At 38.5% G+C, this 20610-nt stretch overlaps 1 protein-coding gene across 2 annotated transcripts in view; it reads left to right on the top strand.

Annotated features, from left to right (window-relative positions):
* Nucleotides 1-2583: 2583 nt before the first annotated feature.
* The window catches only part of LOC120534491 (NACHT, LRR and PYD domains-containing protein 3-like), a 135129-nt gene continuing 117102 nt past the window's right edge, over nt 2584-20610 (top strand). For both annotated transcript variants that reach the window (XM_039762090.1, XM_039762093.1), the window contains exon 1: nt 2584-2656. The gene's annotated coding sequence lies outside the window, so the exon portion shown is untranslated. The remainder of the gene's footprint in view (nt 2657-20610) is intronic.

The following is a 20610-nucleotide window of genomic DNA, read 5'->3' as shown; positions in this document are numbered from 1 at the left end:
GTTTCTCACCCATGGGCGCTTGAGGATGACCTTCCAGGCTTAGATAAGGTATGAGTAACCTGCCAGGACAAGATGAGGCACCAATGCTAACAATACCATGTATTTTCTCCTCTGCAGCTCTGAGAAGCCACCCAAGGAAGGTGCCTAAGCCATGCCCCCACTCAACTAAGTAATGTCTCTTATGTTTGGGACAATATAAATCCTGGAAGATGGCGTCTCAGTCAGAAGAACTATGTTCCACATGACAGAAATCCCAGACCATCTCAAGAGAGTGGAGAATTTAGAGGAGCCACTGAGTCTTAACAGGCAGTTATAGCACCTGCTTTCCATTGTGCCACTACTCACTCATTTTTGTTCCTTATTTTAGATGCAGGCAGTAAATGGAGTGACCCGGTTGGTACCCAAACATTTCTTTGGTTCTCCTCTCTTAATTGCCTTCCACAGCTGGTGTAGTCAGCAGGATTCAAAACCCCAATAAATTTCAAACTTGCAGCTGTTTGCAAATGGCCCCGGATGCACACTAAAAGTCAGTTTCAAGCCTTCCAGTAATTAGTGGGATAGTGTGAGTTTGTGCCCTGCTTATCTGAGAGGGTTATGCCAACACAGTGGTATGGGTCCAGATGTTGATGCTGAAATCTGTGACTTAAATGTGGCCCTTATAGCAGTTCTTGTACTACTTACCTCAAATTTCTCTTTGACTTTTCTTCTCTACTGTAGACTGACTTTTCAGACACTGGCTTTGGCGCCATACTGACCCAGGTTGTCAAAGGAGCCGAACACCCCATCTCAGCTGGAAACTGTTGAATCAGGACAGATGCAATACTATAATTGGCAGGAGGGCCTGGCAATTAAATGGGTGGTGACGTACCTTTGCTACTTCCTGCTAGGATGGGAGTTTACTCTTGTGACTCTTGTTCCTTAGCCCTACAAGTTCACCATCCTGAATCCTGCACCCTAACACCAATGCCATCACCTGAGTCCACAACCTCATGGTGAGGTCCGCCTACCCCACTTAGGCTTAAGAGGCAGATATTGTGTCTGTTTTCTTTTGCGCCACTTTCAGCTCGTTTTTGTTCTTTTTTTGGACACTGACAGTAAATGTTCTAACCCAGTTGGCACCACAACTATTCTTTGATTCTCCACACCTTTATTTTCATTCCACAAGCTAAATATCTCCATGACAAGATATGGTTATCGATCTTAGGTGCTTACCTCTTCCTATTCTCTCATAATGATAAATGTGGACATGAGAAACTGGATATGGTGCATCACTACAAATATCTAAGAACAATCATTGATAACAGGCTAAACTATGTTCTCAACACAAAATAAGTTTTTAAGAGGGGGCAGGCATGGTAAAACCATAATTATGCTTTTTTATAAATCTTTTATGAATTGATTATCACATTTTCTTTAATTTGTTGATTTGGCAACTTCACAATTAAGAATATAAACTGTCTCAACAACATTGTCTAAATTAGTAGTAAAATTATTGGTTTGCAACAGACCTCTGTCACAAACAAGTCAGAAAGAAGGTCGGCTCAATTTTGTCAAACAATAGCCGTGCTCTTTATTCTTAGCTGTAGTTGTTGCCGTTAGGCTACGAATTAGGATCCTGAGGAAAAAGAGAAACAGATTTAAGAAATTTAAAAACTGTTTTATTCCAAAACCTATAAGAATTTTAAATTATATTAGTTGTTGAGATCCTGCTGAAATCTGAATTGTTACTATGTACGGTTGTTTCCTGAAGAGGCAAGTGTGTTCTTTTGAAATTGTGGCATATTAAATAACTAAACAATATAGTAATAAAACAGAAAAGGTGATATCCCTCCCATCGTGATTACGGCGGTACAAGAATCACATGAGAAAAAATATCTTTTAGCTTACATTTACTGACGGTTAACGCGGTTACAGAAGGGAGGCAAATGGACAGACTTTATCCAGGTGGGAATCTGGATCAACACAAGCTTCCATTTCTCGTCCCCACGCTGGGAGGTTTTTTGAACTTTGTTGACACAGCCACCAAGGGTCTGGCTGCTGCCCAAGCCTTTTATACTGTTCTTCTTCAACTTGCTGGTCCTTTCTGTCTCCAAACAAGGGCTGAATTCCTCCTCCACAAAATACAGAAATATCATAGTGCTTACATGCCGGTTCTCATTCTCCCAATAAGGAAAGAAGATTTTGTGCTGACAGAGGACACAAATACAGTATTCTGTGTTTAAGCTGACTATACAAGCCTCCAGTTGTCTTTGACTATCTAATCCAATGCTTGGCTAGCAATTCTAACTGCTGAGCCCCTGTGTGCCAAATTTAACATGCACATGTGAATAAAACTCATAACAGTATTGTCCAGATAAAAATGTAGTATAACAACGGTTAAAGGTATTTATTCTTATTTTCACAAATCTTGTGGGTATGTGTAGTGATTATAACAGTTACTGTCAGCTATCATGTCTTTGCCTATTTATTTGACAATATCTTATGTTTTTATACTTTCCTGCTGCAGATTAGTTTCCCTCTGGAATAATAATGTCTAAGTCTAATATTAACCTAAAAATCTAGACAAACCAGTCCTGCCAGGTTCTCGGGTTTCACTTCACAACTAACTAACAATGTCTGCTGGAGTTGAGGGGTCTGCTGCTTCTGCTTCACTGCTGTAAGTCAAGTCCTTCAATTCTTTTTCTTGAATTTGTTTGAGTTGCTGTAAGTTCCTTCGTGTCTGTCACTAAGGCCGCATATGTGCCCCTGGGACCGAGGATGATATCTGTGCTGCAGGTGATGTGAGGAAATGTCAGTAAAAGAGACTTATGGGTGAATATACTGTATCATTTTGTAACGTTTCAGGGTTTGTGGGTTTATTAATAAACTGTCTTCCTGTAACATTAATTAACACAAAGCTCATCAGCAATAAAGCATTACAATTGTTTGATTCATTTTAATCTTGATAAAACTGATGAGCCTGCATCTCTAAATGAGGCGACTGAGTGTGCTTGCTTTACAGCGGCCCATAGCTCAGGTCAGGTTGGTGATCAGGCTGGAATTGTCTGATCTGAACTGAATTTCAAACAAAAAGACACTGAGAGGCGTTCACGCATTTGGCTTTAAGACTCAGAGCAAAACCCTTACCTCTTTTACTTCTTGCTTTTTACTGCCGTGTGTAACTTTAATGTGCACATGGACATCTCTAAATGAAAGTGACACAAATTGTATTATTTGGTTAATGTTTTTATTCTATAATTCTGATATTTTTATTCTATCTTATTTATTGTGTCTTATTCTAATTCAGAACCTTGTCATTGGTCTATGTATCTGCTGTTTGGTGTTTAATGATTAGTATTAGTTTCTACGCAGTATTACTTATGTTATTTTTGCCTTTGCTTTAATTCCTATTGTATTCATTATAATATTTAAGAAGTGTTTTGAGCATAGGAAAGGTGTTATAATAAATAAACTGTATTATTATTTTTATTATTATTATTATTTAAAAATAACCAGTCATGGGTACTTACCTGAAATAAGCTGAAATTAGTTGGCAGGCAAGGATGAGCTAAAAAGTGTGGTTAAATGCAGCATTAAAAATTTGGACTTTAAACCCCAGAGTATCATCTGTTACTTACCCAGAGTAGATACAACAGCATGTTGAATGACTTTATGTCATCAGTTCACATCTGCATTGGCTATCCTGGTGACCAGCATGTACAGAGTTAACCAGAGCAGAATTGAAAGGTGGAAACTGGTCAGATTGACTTCTCATGAACAACAGAAAGGTAAGCTTTTAGGATCTTTAGTTAACAAATAAGCTCAATTATAAGGTGTGGATGGAGCAGGATGGAGTAAACTGGCCTGGAGATCTTAACAACAACATTTAGTTCTACAGCAGATTTTCACACATGTGTGGAGCTCAAAGTGCTTCACAAACAGTAAAAGAAAGGTTAAAGGTATAGAAGAGATAAAATGGAAAAATCCCTAGTTAGTTTAGTCTAGTTTAAGTTTGTCACGTCCACAGAGTACAGCAGACTTCTCACTTGCATGTTTAATTGCCACACTCAACCACCATGATCAGTTTTTAATAAATTGCTATGTTTTTGCAGGGAATAATATTTGGCATAAATAGTATTTTCAAGCTTCTTTATTTAAAGCAGTAAAGAGCTAACAAATAACAAGCTTTTGATGCAGAGATCAAGGTTCAAGATTTCCTTTTTTAGTTTTTTCTTCTCAGTTGCATCCAATAACAAAAAAAAAATAAAATTAACAAAAAGAGACAAGACAGGTTACAACTTATATGAAAATTCCAACATATTTACATAATATGAAAACAAAGTCTTTGGTAACTTCTTCTTTCAGATTACCTAAAATGGTTACATGCTACATATGAAAAACTCTACACTTCTAGAAATGGTTATTTCTGATATTCTTTGTTATAAAAGATGTATGAGTTTGATGGGTAGACATGAATAAATCTACCTCTTAATGTGAAATAGACATTTTTTAGACTGTGTGTCATCAGGTGAGATGATTTTCAGTTTCTTCTCAATGCCTCCTAACACACAATTACCAAGTCATCTCCATCAGCCCCAATAACTTCATCTGCATGTCTGGTAATCTTTTTGAATTTTTCATTTGTCAGACCACTAAACCAGGCAATGATGGTGAAAGAGATGACAGACTGAATCACACTTCCATAAAAGGAAAACCTGAGGACCTCTGAGTTTACAGAGGAGAAATAAACACTGACTGCATATAGAGAATATTTTTATTGTATTTGTGTTCAGATTAAGATTATTACTTAGGCCGGTTCCAATATTCAGTCACTTGTTCTACTTCCTCCCCCAGAGCAATGATGGGTGAGCATTCAGAATTCTGCCACTTAAAGTCAAATATCATTTTCCTTTATGACCTTATTTATGTATTCAGTTTAAGTTACATATTTTATAGGGAATAATGTGCCCCCAAGCTACATATATTTCAGGTTTTATTTGATCAAAGGATTTTCTTTTTTGTTAATACAGTAGACAACCCGAAGTCACGGTTCAGAATTTGTGGCCTCAGTCATTTGAGGATTTTTCCTAACTAATAATTGTTAGCGGAAACCGCAAACATCCTCTGCAATTTTTTGATGGCTTTTTTCATGGCAATACTGTACTGTAGAGAGAACACAAAACAACCATAGAGAAAAATGCGGCTTGTGATGGTGAAAGTAGCCAATCCGAAAGCGTCATTTATTTCTCCTTGCTGCTGATTTGCTGCTGCCCTGTGACGCATCTCATGTGTGTTCTATGTCTACAAAGATCTGCATAAGTGTAGGATCAAAGGAAATGTGAGGCAAGAAATGCTGAATTCTGTCTTCATTCTTCCGTCACTCTGCCAGTGAAGGACATATTTCAAGGCAGTGAAATTATTTTAGGGGTTGATTTTAATTTAGTCTTCAATGTTAGATTGGAGAGATTCCCTACATCTACTAGAAGTTACCCTTCTGACATGGCACTGAACAGATTACGTCAAAATTTGGGAATTATTGATATATGGACAATTAAACACCGGGGATTTTAGGAGTTTTCATAATGTAATAAGAACAGGTCTAAATAATGAAGAATTTCTAATTTCTAACTCAATAGAAGGACAAGTTTAAAAGGTTTCTATTGCACCATTAGTGCTAACTGATCACAAAACAATTAACGCTTCAATTAATTTGAGTAGAGATGGCTGTATAAAAATCCCTAAAGCCAACTGTACACTTAATAATAAGATATTAGAAAATGATGACTTGCAAAAGCTAATAGAACAAAAGAAGAATGTGAAAAAAAATCAAAATATTTTAATAAGTTGGAAAAAAGGAATGAAGAGTATACAACTCTACAACACTAGAACTACCAGTGCCTACAGAAAAATGCATAGATCCATCCCACCTTAAATTCCTTCGCACCTCTCCATCAGCGTCTTTTATGCTGTAAAGCAAGCAGCCTGCCATCACATCCCCCACACAATTTTCTCAGCTCAAGTCTGTTTACCTGCGTGTCAGTTGCTTAGAGTTGTATAGAGTGAGAAGTTAAGCTAAATGACTTCTTTTATAAATACTATATCGTTATTTGGAACACATGCATTTCATGTGTGTTCCGCATCTACAATGATCTATATATATATCGTTAAAACAGAAACGTTTTTCATGTTTTAGTAATAATTGACAAAATGAAGACAGAAGTGTACAATGTGTGAAGCCTGAATTCCAAATATCAAATAAACACTTTCATAAAAGGTACAAATATAACAGAACAAATGCACATCTGTTCAAAAATATAACTGCAGAAAAAGAACCCGTGTTAGGGTGCGACATTGACACACATTTGCTATGACCACTTTGGTGGTGCAACGATCTCAACTGTTGACTGGTAATCAAAACTTCACAGGTTCGAGTCCGTTTTGAGAAGTGAGCGGCCCTTATTCTTACTATTTAAGAATAAAAACATATATTTGATTCCAGTCTGTAACTGCCGGTGTAAATTTATGATGCATCTAAAGGTTAGTTTTGCTTTTTTTTATACAGTTTTATTCTCAGTCACGTTCGCGATCCCACTTATTCCCCACCCCACCAGTCTATTTCTGAAGGCTGAAGCTGCCGTCGCTGTACTTTGTATATAAGAGCCCGATTGAATGTTATTTACTTATTTACCTTTATTTATTTACTTACTTCCTACAGCGTAAAGTCGCAAGTAGACCGCAGAGCTTCCTATGTACATATACAAAGTACCATGATGGCAAAAGTGCGGCGTGCATTCTTGCTCCGATGTAGAACCGTTGTCACCATCTGAGTTAACCTCTGTTATAGCGTGTCTTTATGTGAAAACAGCAGTGTCAAAAGCGCCGTGGGGGGTGGGGGATAAGTAGGATCATAAACCCGACTGAGAGTATAAAACTGGATAAAAAAAAAACAAAGCTAACCTTTAAATGCATCATAAATTTACACCTGCTGTTACAGACTGGAATGATTGATTGATTGATTTTCTGCAGTTATATTCTTGAATAGACGTGCATTTGTTCTGTTATATTTGTACCTTTTGTGAAAGTGCTTCTTTGATATTTGGAATTCAAGCTTTACACATAATACACTTCATATCTACTTTTTGTCAACTATTACTTAAACATGAAAAACGTTTCTGTTTTAATGATGTGTTTACTGTACATAGATTGTTGTAGACACAGAACACACATGAAATGCATGTGTTCCAAATAACGATATAGTATTTATAAAAGGTGTCATGTTGCTTGACTTCTCACTCTATACAACTCTAAGCAACTGACACGCAGATAAACAGACTTGAGCTGTGAATCTGTGCGGCGGTGGGGGGATGTGATAGCAGACTGCTGGCTGCTTGCTGCTTATCGACACATTTACAGGACAAAAGTCGCTGATGGAGAGGTGTGAAGTGATTTAAGGTGGGACGGATCTACGTGTTTTTTTGTAGGCTCTGGTAATTCTAGTGTTAATAAACTTAATCATAAATGATTGTGAAACTCAAAACCCTATAGTAATTTTAAAATACATGTCAAATTTTTAGAGTAAGTTAAATACTAGTAATATATGTTCCAAAAAAAAATGTGTGACTTTAAAATCTTTAAAAAAATAAAAACTTTACATAATAAGTTTAAGGCAGTCTGTGAAAAAGAGAGAGCAATTTTTGAAATTAAATAAATAAGTAAGTAATCTTAAAGCTAAGAAATCTCCTGCAAATGATGGCCTCACGGCTGGATTTTATTAAACCTTTCAAGGTGATTTGGCTGAATTTCTTTGTTTGGTTTATAAAGAATCAATTGATGAAGCAGTCCTACCAACTGCAATGACTCAAGGTTCAGTAGATGTAATCTCAAAACCAAATAAAGACCTCTTGTTAATTGACCACTAACAACTAATCACTTTGATCAATAATGATGGAAAGACCCTTACATCAATTTTTTCAGGAAAACTGAAAACAGTCTTTAACTCAGTTGTTGATGTGTCACTGTCAGGTTTTATAAAAGGAAGACATTTATGCCACATTATTTGACTGGTGTTAGATTTTACGGATTACAGTGAATTTATTGGTCAGGATGGCTTTATTTTACTTTTGGACTTTTATAAAGCTTCTGAGACAGTTACACATTATTTTAAGTTCTTGATTTGTTTGGCTCAATCAGTTTGATTATATGGGCTTGAGAAGTTACATTTAGGTCCATAAATATTTGGACAGAGACAACTTTTTTCTAATTTTGGTTCTGTACATTACCACAATGAATTTTAAATGAAACAACTCAATTGAAGTGCAGACTTTCATCTTTAATTCAGTGGGCTGAACAAAACGATTGCATAAAAATGTGAGGCAACTAAAGCATTTGTTTAACACAATCCCTTCATTTCAGGGGCTCAAAAGTAATTGGACAATTGACTCAAAGGCTATTTCATGGGCAGGTGTGTTCAAGTCCGTCATTATGTCATTATGAATTAAGCAGATAAAAGGCCTGGAGTTGATTTGAGGTGTGGTGCTTTCATGTGGAAGATTTTGCTGTGAACAGACAACATGCGGTCAAAGGAGCTCTCCATGCAGGTGAAAGAAGCCATCTTTAAGCTGCGAAAACAGAAAAAAACCCTTCCAAGAAATTGCTACAATATTATGAGTAGCAAAATCTACAGTTTGGTACATCCAGAGAAAGAAAGCAAGCACTGGTGAACTCAGCAACACAAAAAGACCTGGGGCCTCATGTATAACGCCGTGCGTAGAACTCGCACTATAACATGGTGTAAGCACAAAAGCCAAAATGTGCTTACGCATAGAAAAATCCAGATGCAGGAATCTGTGCGTAATCCAACTTCCACGTTCTTCCGCTACATAAATCCCGATCAGCGTGAAAACTAACGCTCGTGCACGCGCTTTATGTAACGCCCCAACGCCTCCCAGAATTACGCCTCTTTGAATATGCAAACGAATATAAATCGCCCTTAAACTCAGCCTTCTATGAAAAGACAATGGGAAAAGCACGGGGGGAAATATAAGAATTTCAGCGAATACCAAGTGGAGGCAAAGGAAAAACATACTATTTGTTCAAATAAACCGTGGTATAATCAACAAAAGGAAGTTGATCGAGTGGCATAGCGTGTTGGAGAAACATGAAAGCTCCCGTTCACAAAATCGCACAGTTCCGGAAATAAAAAAGAAGTCACATATCAAAGTCGCCGTGAAAAGTCAAGTTGTAGCCCACTGTCTGAGTGTCATATGAAAGCTTATTAGGGTACAGAGAAAAAAAGGCGCACAGTGGGGAAAAAGCACGAAATGTCAATTTCAATCTCGACATTTCCACTTTAATCACGTAGTTTATTTTGTCATTAAAGTAGAACATCATAAACTTCATCTTAAAATCGTTTAATTAACCAGTTTCTAAAATCACATCGTAATTAAAGTAGCACGTTAAATGCTTTGTTTTGTATTTGATCTTCTACTCGTATGTGATCTGTGTGTGAATCACTACTTGCTTCTTAAACCGGCTCTCTTCCTCCAACTGTACACAGAATCCATTACATTAGTGATATTACAGCTCTCTGAATAACTAAAATACTGAGATGTATACGTGATATCATTTTCATGATGATAGGAGTTAAAGCACGTTATTAAACATGGGTTTCACTTCGATGAAATAATTTATTGCAGCAGTACTCAGGGGCGGATCTAGTTCTGCACAGTTCAGGAAAAACATTCTTTGGACAGATGAAACCAAGATCAACCTCTACCAGAATGATGGCAAGAAAAAAGTATGGAGACAGCGTGGAACAGCTCATTATCCAAAGCATACCACATCATCTGTAAAACACGGTGGAGGTGGTGTGATGGCTTGGGCGTACATGGCTGCCAGTGGCACTGGGACACTCGTGTTTATTGATGATGTGACACAGGACAGAAGCAGCCGAATGAATTCTGAGGTGTGCAGAGACATACTGTCTGCTCAAATCCAGCTAAATGCAGTCAAATTGATATTTCATGATACAGATGGACAATGACCCAAAACATACAACCAAAGCAACCCAGGAGTTTATTAAAGCAAAGAAGTGGAAAATTCTTGAATGGCCAAGTCAGTCACCTGATCTTAACCCAACTGAGCAGGCATTTCACTTGTTGAAGACTAAACTTCAGACAGAAAGGCCCACAAACAAACAGCAACTGAAAGTAAAGCCGCTGCAGTAAAGGCCTGGCAGAGCATTAAAAAGGAGGAAACCCAGCATCTGGTGATGTCCATGAGTTCAAGACTTCAGGCTGTCATTGCCATCAAAGGGTTTTCAACCAAGTATTAGAAATTAACATTTTATTTCCAGTTATTTAAGTTGTCCAATTACTTTTGAGCCCCTGAAATGAAGGGATTGTGTTAAAAAAAAATACTTTAGTTGCCTCACATTTTTATGCAATCTTTTTGTTCAACCCACTGAATTAAAGCTGGAAGTCTGCACTTGAAATGCATCTGAGTTGTTTCATTAAAAATTCATTGTGGTAATGTACAGAACCAAAATTAGAAAAAAGTTGTCTCTGTCCAAATATTTATGAACCTAAGTGTACGTAAGTTGTGGCTACTTTTGTTAGCCAAGTTAAGGATATGACTTGAAAGGAATGTTTGGGTGCCAACCAGGCCACACCATTTATTTGCAAGGCAAAAAGAAACTGAAAATAACAATAAAGTTTAGCCATTCGTTTCAAAGGAATAGAGTCTGCAGGGCGATAACAGGGTCGGAGCTCTGTAATACAGTTAATAACTAATCTCCTGAAAGAGACACAGCATTTCGGGAGTGCCTCACTGTTATAGATCCCAAACACGAAGGAGTGTGGTCAGTTGCCCTCAGCTGGTGTATTCTTTGAACTGCGGGTGATAATAGAGATATGAGAGTTAGTGATCACGTCCCTGGTGTCCCGGAGTGGTAGTGCTTACCTCAGATGAGTCAGGAAGATGACCCTTGGATGCACATGCATGACACGCTTCAGGGTATTCAAATAAATACTGGATAAATAAATTAAACATTCACAGCTGAATACACATCAAGTTTTTTAAGGAATCAGACAGAAGATGGGAAGACAATTCACTGTTTATAGGTGCTTTCATCTGTATCTGGTCTCTCTTTAAATGTTAATAAGTCTGAACTGAAGGCTCTTGGAAAATAGGATACATTGTTCATTTTCAGTATTCCCGTTAAGATGGTAATTCATTATCTTGGTATTAAGATTTCTAAAGATTCAAATATTATAAATGATCTAAATTTTCTCCAAGTGTACAATCATTTGTGAAGTGACTTGATTTTTTGGTTGTTAAGAGACCACTCTTTAAATGACTGAATACGTCTATCAAAATCTGAGGGTTTATTTATGTTTTGGATATACTGTACCAATCTCACTTATCACAAGAATTGACTCCAGACGTTTTACTTTCATTTGGATAAATAAACCATATTATGTTAAAAGAGATACAGAATTATTTGTTGTCTACTGGCGGAAGGGGGCTCAAATGATATAGACTTTAAAATTGCTAATGTTCTTTTTAAAATAAAAATGATTGAGTTATTTTAAAAATAAGCATAATATATAGCATATAATTCCTAATCTAGCATTTCAAAAAGTTGGTAGTAGAGAATTTTTACTTAAGTGTAATTTTGATGTTGGAAAATGGATAGTTTCCATAAGCAGGATCTTTGTACATGGTTACTTATGTAGAAGCATATTTTTTCCACTCATAGATTTTCTGTTTGGAACAATAGATATATCCGAATTAGAATTTGCATTATTGTGACATTTTGAGACTTACCAGGAACGTTTATTGACTTAATTTACTCCTGCCCTTGAGAATTAACACACACACACAAATATACACACACACATGCACAGAGCAATCCTAACCAGACAAAATCTCGAGTTGGCCAATTGCCAGTCACTCCACAAAATTCCACATAGGATTCTCAATATAGCAATTCACTACCAGCAGCTATAACAAACATACAAGTGTTGTCTCCACACAACTCTTTTGATTTTATGCCACTTACTAATCAAACACTGTGTTACTTATACTGCAGTTGTAATTATTGAGGAGCAACCTCATTAGCCTTGATAATGCCTGTGAATAGAACAGTAGATAGATAGATAGATAGATAGATAGATAGATAGATAGATAGATAGATAGATAGATAGATAGATGTGACAGGCATTATATAATAGATAGATAGTGTGAGGGATGGCCGGCAGTTTTTCGCGGCTAGCACCCCCAGGCCGCTAGTGGGAGTCCTTCCTGCAACATGGAGGTGCCCCGAATTCCCGCAGGACATTACGGACAATGGAGTTCGGCTGCACAGCCCTGCTGGATACTGTGGGGGCTGCCAGGGGACGCTACAGGGAGGCACAAGTGTTTCTATTATAGACCGGAAATACCACCTTGTCACGGGGACAGAAGAAATGAAGGACTTCCGGGCTGAAGAAAAAGGACAGTTTTCATCTGACCCGGAAGTGCTGTGGAATCACATGGACTGAAGGACAGACGCACTTCCGGGTCGGCGACTATCAAAAGGACTGTGGGAAACCCAGCAGACGGAGCCAGAGTTGGGAGGAAGTGCGACAGAGCTGCTGAGTGGAGAAGAGGATTGTTTATTGATTATTGTTAGAATTATTGTTGATTATTGAGTATTGTGGAGGTGGAGGTGCTTTGTGCACATTATTATAATTATTAAAAATATTACTGAGACTTTTTACCTGGTGTCTGGATGTGTTGTCTGAGGGTTTCATGGGGCAACAACGACCCCTGCTGTCACAATAGATAGATAGATAGATTGATAGATAGATAGATTGATTGATAGATAGATAGATAGAGATGGTAACAAAACAAAAATGTCACATCACATAGTTTAGCAAAATGTCCGAAACAGGAAGATACGCGCACTGTAAACATTACTAAGGTGATGACTGCTAATCCTAGTTCGTCCATTATAGTGGCTATCAAGGTTTAGGTCTAAGTGGGAGACAGAATATCCAGCAGAATTTCCAAGCATCAGTTTGTGGTGATAAATACTCTTGCTACCAAGTGAGGAAGGGTTTTTGACATGAAACAACACAGTTTAGGTGTTCCCCATGTCTGAGCAGATGACACAGAGTTGAATGGCTCGAAATTTCTCATACTTCATTCACACTTGCCCAAAGCAGACATGGTGTGTTGTTTAATTGTATGTTATCCACTGTTGCCTACATTATAACCTAGACAGCCTGTATAATACTGGACCTAACAAAAGAAGGCAATACTCAGTGCAAATTGAAGGTTAAGAAAGCTAGATTTATGTTATAATTCATGAATTCATTAAATTGTCATTTGATGACAATATGTAATTTAAAACATATGAATAAGTAATTCTGTCATGCAATCCTGTATAATCCATAACCATAGTACATATTTAAATGTTTTCTTTTTTTTCCCTAGTTAATGTCATATCTTTTCTCATTTGACATGGGGTAGTAATGAATTTTACAATATTCTGTAATCTATACTAATAAAAGGCAAAGCCCTCACTGACTGACTGACTGACTCCTCACTAATTCTCCAACTTCCCGTGTAGGTAGAAAGCTGAAATTTGGCAGGCTCATTCCTTACAGCTTACTTACAAAAGTTGGGCAGGTTTCATTTCGAAATTCTACGCGTAATGGTCATAACTGGAAGGTATTTTTCTCCATATACTGTAATGGAGTTGAGCTCGAAAGCCGTGGGGGGGCGGAGTTTCGTGTGACATCATCACGCCTCCCACGTAATCACGTGAACTGACTGTCAATGCAGTACGTAGAAAACCAGGAAGAGCTCCAAAAAGCGCTGAAGAAAACATGCATTATACAATTGAGAAGGCAGCGAAACAATAAGAAGCGAGCGAGTGACACATACTACCATATTCATGAGTGCTGCTACTTCGGAAACAAAGCACGGTGTAAACCTAAACTTTAAATTAAGTTCATAGACAGGCTACCGCTGGCGTTTCACATGCCCACGGGTAATGCGGGATACAAGTTTAATGAGAGGACGCAGGATATAAACGAGAGTTTTGATCACTTTATAACTAAGTTAAAATTGCAGGTGAAGGGGTGTGCTTATGCAAATTCCGAGAGACTGTGTTTGTGAGGGATTGACAGTTAAGGCGGGTGGGGGAGTCACGTCATCATCCCCCCTCCCATTTACCTCATTTAGCTCTGAGCTGAGCTCCGCGGCTAACGCAGTCTTCCGAAGCAGCTTCGTCAGACTGCCACCAAATACTTACAGAAAAATCCACAAGTTAATACACACGCTGTCTCTAGAGTTTCTCCACACTGAATCCTCCAGGCACTACTTACAAAAGGTCACATTGACAATCGTGTTACGTTATTTTTAAAATCTTTCCTTTTCTTAGCACAAGCACAGCTGAGAAGCTTCGATGCATGTGCTCCATAACGCGTTAAACAATAATGCTTTTAATCACAGTTTGCATTACAAGCAAAGGGGATCTTTTGTCAATGCATGATTTCCTGGTACACCGATTACATTGATCAGCGCATCCCGATTCATTTTACCCTCGCACCACCTTAGTTTGAGAAGGAAGTATGAAAAAATATGAGGTTAACACAGAAAAACAGATCACCAATTCAAGCTTTATGAATAATCGATTCGCCATCAATAATTGTTTTGGTAAAGCCATACTCAGTGTAATCCTCCTTCCATTTTATAATTTTTCCACCACTAGCCATGATTAAATGAACGGTAAAAAAGTAAGAGCGAAGCGAGGGTGACTTATTTAGGCAGGCATATATATGACAGCAATACTCATGACAATGTCAATTTGCATTGTAATGTGGCTCAAAATAAAATAAATGCATACTTAATTAAAAAAAAATAACTTTGAGCTGTTGACTGTTTGTAATAAGAAGGTTACTTGTGCCTATTTAGGTTTAGGTTTAGGTTTAGTTTATTTATATAGCACATTTACAACAGCCACACGACTGACCAAAGTGCTGTACATTTAGAAACAACAACATAAAATAGAAATATACGATTTAGCCAAAAGAAGCACAGCAGAAACACATAAAAATAATTTGTATAAATATATCTATACATATACATATATCTACACTTACACACATCTAGGTAGGCAAAATAAGGCCTAGTAAGCCAGAGAGAACAGATGTGTTTTTAAAATAGATTTAAAAATAGTCAGACTAGGAGCCATTCGGATTTCAATAGGCAGATCATTCCAAACACGAGGCCCAATTACCGAGAAAGCACGGTCACCTCTACGCTTTAGTCTGGAGTGTGAAATTAAAAGAAGGTTCTGATCACCGGATCTCAAACTTCTCAGGGGGGTATATTGGTGAAGCAATTCAGATAAATAGATGGGTGCTTGTTGGTGTAGTGTTTTAAAAACAAATAATAAGATTTTAAAATGTATTCTAAATTGAACAGGCAACCAATGAAGGGACTTCAGAAGCGGAGTCACATGATCCATTTTTTTCTTTTTTAAAAGAAATTTAGCAGCTGCGTTCTGGACCAATTGAAGACGGGCAATTTGGGATTTGGAGATGCCATAATAAAGAGAGTTGCAATAGTCGAGGCGAGATGTAATAAAAGCATGTATGGCCATCTCCAGGGTCTTGTCAGTGAGATAAGGTTTAATTTTTGCAAGCGTGCGAAGCTGATAAAAGCTCGATCCGATCACGGCAGAGACTTGTTTGTCAAGTTTTAATGAGTCATCTAACAGGACACCCAGATTCCGAACCTGTGAAGACCTGAAAGCTGATAAAGGTCCCAGGTCAAATTCCGGGGCCTTCATATGTTCAGAAGGGCCAAAGACTATCACCTCAGTCTTCTCTTCATTTAAGGATAAGAAGTTTTGGGATAGCCAAGATTTAACTTCATCTAAACAAGACAACAAGGCATTCATAGCCAGTGGATCATTTTTCTTAAAAGGTAAATAAATTTGTGTGTCATCAGCATAAAGGTGAAATGATACCCCATGTTTTCTAAAAATAGAGCCTAGAGGTAGCATATACAGAGAAAATAAAGTGGGAGACAACACAGAGCCTTGAGGAAGACCACAGGAGAGAGAGGACGTTGAGGAGGAGAAGTCTCCTAGCCTAACCATGTATTTTCTATCAGATAAAAATGACTGAAACCATTTTAAAACTGTGCCAGAAAGACCCACCCAGGACTCTAGTCTATTCAGTAATATCGAATGATTGATAGTGTCGAAAGCAGCTGATAAATCTAATAGAACAAGGACCACAGAATCCCCCGTATCAGTGGCTAAAAAGATGTCATTTAACACTCTCAAGAGGGCTGATTCGGTACTGTGGGCCGCCTTGAAACCAGATTGAAAATGCTCAAACAAATTGTTTAAAGCAAGAAAAGATTGAAGTTGGAAAAACACAATCTTTTCCAAAACCTTAGAAAGAAACGGTAGGACCGAGATAGGGCGATAGTTTTTTAAAACTGACAAATCGAGTGAAGGTTTCTTGAGGAGGGGAGTAATAGTAGCCACTTTCAAATTAGAAGGAACCACGCCTGTTGAGAGGCACTTATTAAAAAAGGACGCTAAGCCCGGTCCGATCGAATCAATGATTTGTATTAAAATCTAGGATGGATAGCGTCATGTGGAGAGGAGGATGGCTTCAGTTTAACAATAGTATCTTTGAGTGACTGTATAGAGACTGGTTCAAAAGTATCCCAAGACATAGACAACGGCAGAGGAGCAGGCTGCTTGGTAGAGAAGATATGGGCTCCCAGACCAGGTTTACTTACTTTATCTTTAAAAAATCTCGAGAAGCTTTCACAAAGGGCAACAGAAGCAACTGACCCAGTGTGTACCGGGGGATTGACAACAGAGTTAATAACAGAAAACATGACCTTAGGTCTAGACTGATTATGCAAAATTAAATTAGAAAAATAGGTTGCCTTAGCTGATTTGGCAGCTCTCTGATAAGCCGATAGACTATCTTTGAACAGCTGTAGAGAAATGTGTAACCTGTCCTTTTTCTACTTACGCTCAGCCTTTCTACAAATCTGCCTTAGTAGCCGAGTCTCTGCAGAATGCCACACTTCAGATTTAGGTTTGAGCTTAAGAAGTTTAAAAGGAGCAGTTTCATTCAATACATCAAGCCAGGCATTTTGTAACAGACTGAGATGTTCGTCTGCATCCAAGTCTGATAATGGAGAGTCCAACAGTAGATGAGAACAAAGCTTTGTAAAACACTGACTAAAATTAACACTAAACTGAGGTGAGTATACCCTAGTCAGAGATGTCACTTTAGAAGAAACATAAGGAAGGCTAGGAAGGCACATGGAAAATAAAACAGGCTTGTGATCAGAGAGCATATACTGTAGTCAGAGACAATAACATCAGTAATATCAACTCCATAAGAGAGGATGAGGTCAAGAGTATGTCCATGAATGTGAGTGGGACTTTTAACCCACTGTGTCAGATTAAAAGCCTCGATTAGATTAAGAAATTCCCTCGAGAGAGGGTTTGACTGACAACAAACATGAACGTTAAAATCGCCCATCAATAAAAAGCGATCAAATTTAGTAACAATGTTACCAATAATGTCAGTGAATTGCTGAAGAAAGTCCTTATCTGAGTGAAGAGGACGGTAAATCAGCCCTAGGCAGATAGGACCGTTCCAGTCGAGGTGAATAAGTTGAGCTTCAAAGCTGGTATAAATATCCGGAGAGATCGAGGAACACTGCGCACGATGAGAGTTTTTCAAAACAGTCGCTAGCCCACCCCCACGTCCGTTTTGGCGGGGAATTAAAAAATGTACAGTCTACCGGGACCAACTCAGCGAAGGGGGTAAGATCACCACATTTAATCCATGACTCAGTAATGAACATAAAATCCAGGTTTTGCGAGGAGAAAAAGTCATTCAACAGAAGTGTCTTGTTTACTGCTGAGCGAGCATTAATTAAAACCATTTTAGGTGAAGGAACAGCGTCGGGTAAGAGAGAGACTCTACACAGCGGCCGTAAGCGTACCCGAGTCAACTCCAGATCTGCGGCGATGGTGCCCGATCCGAGGGAGTCCAAGCCGGGGGGTAGAGGGTGAGGACAGGGGAAGAGCAGGTTGAAGCCACCGGTGCGCCTGATCTACGAGACGCCAAATCACAGAGCCACCTTGTAGCGGCTCGGAAAACGGACTTGTAATACAGCCCGCATGCAGGCGGGCTTTCAACTTGATCCCCTCCCCTGCATCCACGTTTCCTCCTGCGTTTTCTCCGAATAATGTTTAAAGGCCAGCGGCAAATACAGTTCGGAATGACAATTTTGAAATTCTCATGTTGTTTATTAAGAACACACTCCATCTCCGACTTGGGAAAATTAAAAAGAGTTGATCTAATATCCAAGAGACACTGACGATCATAGACTATAAGGGCACTACAGTTTGAATACAGTGCACTCAACCAAACTATCAGGCAGGAGAGCAGTAGACGGCATGCCGACACAGGCGCCATCTTTACTGTCATAAATTTAATTTATGAAATTTATTTTACAAAGCCAAGCAATTCAGCTCAGAGAGAGAAGGCCAGAGTTAGACAAATGACAGCTGGAAGTCACGTTAGGTTGGCAGAGGGTGTATGTGAAGGGCACACAAGCAGGTATAATAAACTTAAAACTGAATTTGAACTTGAAGAAGCTTAGTACTGCAGTGTGTCCAGTGTCTAGACCAGAGTTTCTCAACCTGTAAGTATTTGCAACCCAAGTTTCCAACGAAAAGAGCCCACTAATACCAATTTGTTCTTTTTTAATTAATGATATATTATAAAGGCATATTTATTATATCTACTTAACTTTTATGGAAATTTATCTAACTCTATATTTATTTTTCTAGTATCAGAATGTAGTTTAAGTTAATTTGTTTTGGTTTTAATAGATGTATTTTTCATATTTTCGATTCTTGTTTTCTTTTTCACATCTTCACGCCCCCTTTTTTGTTACTTCGCGACCCCCTAGGGGCCCCACCCCACAGATTGAGAACCACTGGTCTAGAGGAAAACCAGCAGCTTGTTGATGTAGTGAGTGCCAGTCGCAGTACTCTACTTATCCAAGTTGTTTTGTGATTTTAAGCGTCACCTGTTATATTTATGTGAGAGATGTGTGTATGAGGCCCTTCAAAAGATATCAGAGTCTACTTCTGGGGATAAAGACATTTGATATGAGTAGTTCACTCTGTCTCCATTGCAGAGCCAAAGAAACTTAACAAAACACGACTGCAATTGAATATGTATATCTGTGAAAAAGCAGCGGAGAATAGTAAAGTGGCACCCATCAGAGACCAAATGAGGCAGAAAAGAGAACATTCTGCCTTTCCTGCACTTCAGTCTCCAGCCCATCCCTCAGCCCCCCTGCTTTTGAAGTGCTGGAATGTAGAAGAGCAATTAGTGAGCTGCTTTACTTGAGCCAACACGCCTGCTGACACTTCATAGCTGCATATTTTGTTAGTTCTTGATCTTGAATTTATGGGCAGTATTGGGGAAGGGGCTGTAGTTTTGTTAGTGGCAGTGAGGGCAGCAGCGGGTCTGGTTATGATGTCTGTACAGCAGGGGACTTAAGCAACTGTCAGAAAGAAAATACTCTATTGTATATAAAGTGACAAGTGATGGGACTCATTGTTTTATTAAACAGTAACTGGTTCTAAAAGAATTGTGTAATGACAATAAAAGGCAGCTTCTTAATAATGAACGTCAATCTTACAAAGGAGGTCTGGGCTGAATCACAGAATGTCGCCATAAAGTCTATTTACAGTCTAGGTAACTAATTGGCAGCAGAAAATTGAATAACTTCATGTCACCAGTTCATCTCTGCATTGGACATAAATGTTTAAATGATTAGGTAGAAAAGATCTGGAATGGTTTAAAAGCTAGGCATGGCGTTTTGCAATTTTCCTCTCAGATGGCAGTATGGAGAGTTTGCAGGTGAACTTCCAGAATATTTAACTAAGCTGCTGAAAAAAAGAGGATGAATTATAAAGGAGGACAGATGAAACTGGCCATCAGATCTTCAGGAAGGACTTCATCGTCTACTCACTCCAACTTGCCCCACTTACTGAGGTGTCTGCTCTCACTTTTATACTGGACTGGTTGTATTCTCCATGTCTTGATCAGGTTTTGTGTTACCTTTGAGGCTGGCTAAGTTAGTGATTTGTTTTTCTGTCCGTTAGCTTAGCTGTACATGAGGTGGACACTGAAAGGATGCAAGCCTAATAGCAGCCATGAATTAATGACTTACTTTGAAATTTTTAATCAGTTTGGTCATGTCCGTTGCGGGAGCTGGACGTCTGAAGCGGAGCTCCATTAGCAGCGGTGTTATTTTTTCTATTATTTCTTATTATCCCGAGGTATCCTGTATTTATTCAACCCGAGGGTTCTATTACAGCATATGCAAGCATATACTGTACTAATGTGGTCGGCAAGAAAGGGGCTCAAAAAGAAACGGAAAAAAATAACTAAAGCTACATCCAAGCCTAGACAGGCTAGTCCAAGTCCAAGTTCAAGGTATGGCCTGTCAGAGACTGACCTGGAATAGATGGGCGAAAGCCCAGACTCCTCGGGACCATGGTCCACTACA

Source organism: Polypterus senegalus, chromosome 8, assembly GCF_016835505.1.
Source record: "Polypterus senegalus isolate Bchr_013 chromosome 8, ASM1683550v1, whole genome shotgun sequence".
NCBI lineage: Eukaryota > Metazoa > Chordata > Cladistia > Polypteriformes > Polypteridae > Polypterus > Polypterus senegalus.
Note: the sequence above shows the minus strand (reverse complement) of the source record. Positions and strands in the feature narration are given on the sequence as shown.